The sequence below is a fragment of the Gymnoscopelus microlampas genome, assembly GCF_963454915.1.
Source record: "Gymnoscopelus microlampas genome assembly, chromosome: 15".
In the NCBI taxonomy this organism is placed as follows: domain Eukaryota; kingdom Metazoa; phylum Chordata; class Actinopteri; order Myctophiformes; family Myctophidae; genus Gymnoscopelus; species Gymnoscopelus microlampas.
The window spans coordinates 41,198,944-41,201,443 of NC_139952.1; the positions used below are offsets into that span (position 1 = coordinate 41,198,944).

The 2,500-nt window shown below is 43.8% G+C and overlaps 1 protein-coding gene across 1 annotated transcript in view; it reads right to left on the minus strand.

Moving 5' to 3' along the window:
• elmo1 (engulfment and cell motility 1 (ced-12 homolog, C. elegans)) overlaps positions 1–2,500 on the minus strand; it is a 151,109-nt gene that overhangs the window by 92,347 nt on the left and 56,262 nt on the right.

A 2,500-nucleotide genomic window follows, 5' to 3' on the forward strand; every position in this document is an offset into this window, starting at 1 on the left:
TTATCGAATTGTTATAGGTTTTGCCCTGTCTAAAATACATATAATTTTGGGTTCCTTGACATGAAAATGTTTGAGAACCACTGACATAGTAACATACGTTTAAAAAAAGAAAACAGTTGGGACATTTAGTAGAATTGGCTTCAGGTCTCAATGGGTTAAAAACTGCCGACTTGTTTCACTGTTTAAAAACTGCCGACTTGTTTCACTGGTTAAAAACTGCCGACTTGAGGACCTCTAGCCTCAGTCACACATTAAGTCCAAAACTGTTAACTTTTCAGGATTCAAATTCAAAAGCATCAAAAGCAGCAGATCCACGAGCTCCAAACGCGTCGCTATATCGCGTGACGCTGTAGTACGATAAAGACACGAGACGTTAAACGTATGGAGATACGAGGTTTCTGCCCGACAACAACGATAGACAAGCAACATAGGGTTTTTCTGAAAAGACATTTTGTAGAATCGGCCTCTGGTCATAATGGGTCAACTAATTTATCTAAAGAAAAAGAAAGTATTCTAGTTTTAGTTAATTTTGTTATAAACTTGGTGTGTGTAAACACACCCTGAATGTTCCCTCCCTGTGGACTGGAGAGACTTTGCCAGCAGTGTTGCCAGAGTCCGTGAGAGAAACAAGCAACCAGGTCTAGGAAAACCAGTACAATATGAGTACTTTAACATGTACATCAGCTATTTGAAAATAGCCGATCTACAAGCTTCACAACGCGTCGCGATGCGACGCGTTGTGAAGCTTGTGGATCGGCTATTTTCAAATAAAAAATCTTGCGGGGAAATTATAATAAGCAGACCTGGCAACCCTTGTTTGCCAGGCATTTGATAATGTATAGTTGAACACACTGCCTCTGAATATATACCGGGCGGAGGCAAGTCAGAGAATGATGGATGCACCCGTTTCCTACTGTACGGCACGAATGTAAATATGGCCGCCACAGGAAAGCTCCCAGAATGAATTACTCACTCACGGTGCATTATTATATTACGGATACACAACTATTGCATTAGTATATGTAAGCGGTATCCATCATCCCCCTCTACCTCTTCTCTTTGTGTGATACTTCCATCACTTCACATTAGAAAGCGTGGTGATACATTGAAACTGTCAAAATTGTCCTAGAGGTGATTTTTGTTTTGCAAAAAAAAAATCACACCCTGTGTGAAGGTAGCGGCGCCTTTGATACATTTTGTCATCGATATGTGTTTATAATGTGTTTATAGCCACGTGTCACGTGAAGCTTGACCAATCACTTTGTTGACGGGTCTGACCAATCAGAGCCTTGACGGGTCTGACCAATCAGAGTGTTGACGGGTCTGACCAATCAGAGCGTTGACGGGTCTGACCAACCAGAGCGTTGACGGGTCTGACCAATCAGAGCGTTGACGGGTCTGACCAATCAGAGCGTTGACGGGTCTGACCAATCAGAGCGTTGACGGGTCTGACCAATCATAGCCTTGACGGGTCTGACCAATCAGAGCGTTGACGGTGAACGCGGACAAAGTCAGGTATAGAGCAGGATCCGCTAGCGCCGCTAAAAAAGGTACGGTAAGCTGAATCTTCTTTTAACACATTGAGTGTCATGGTCCATAAACGGTCCGGACCGTTTTTTTGGCCTATTTTTTTTGCCAGACCCTGAAGAGTGTGGCTTACATGAGGCTCTGTATCTGTTTTCATCATACATGGGCATGTCCATTTGTCCTTAGGTCCCAGCCATAAAAGTCTGTCCCCCTTTCGTCCATACATGGGCATAGACACAGGCTGACACGTCATGTGAAGTCCGGCTTAGCCTGGGTCTGGCAGAACCAGGTCTCCTGGTCTTGTTTTTTATACGTGGGGCCCACGTGGGGCGCTCTAACGAAACTTTGGGATCATCCAAGGAGTTTCTGAGAAGGAGAGGCCGGATGTGGATCCATGTCAAAAAAATCCTTCCGGTCGGCCGCTCCAATGTTAACTCCTTGACTAAAAGCTTAATATTTAATATTGCTTTTTAACGTGGTGGAAGCGAGCCGTTTTTGATCGGCGATCACGCTGCAAATGGAGGATTGCGTTTATATTATTATTATTGTTCCAAGCGTTAGTCGGGACCCTCCGCCGTCTCGCACGCACGCTTTGTTTACATGCACTTCCGCGTCAGGGCTTCTACAGCACGAAACGTATCAACGTGAGTGGATGGAAGATATGCAGGCACTGAACGTACCCTATTTTAATAAACCTCTGGCACACAATGTGTTAAAGGTTTCATGACGTTCAGTTTTAACACACATTAAAAGTATTTGTCATGGTCCTTCAAACGTGCATAAAAAGTTTTAACCAAAAAGTCCACTCCAATGATCCATGGCAGGTGTTTTTCTCTCACATTTCTAAAGCCTTTTCAACTGCAATGAAAAAATACATCTTTGCCTGCGGGTGTCGCTGTTGAGGGATTTTGCCTGTCAATCATCGCCTCTGCTTAATTCAATCACTAGAATTGCACTGTGGTCATATATGGTG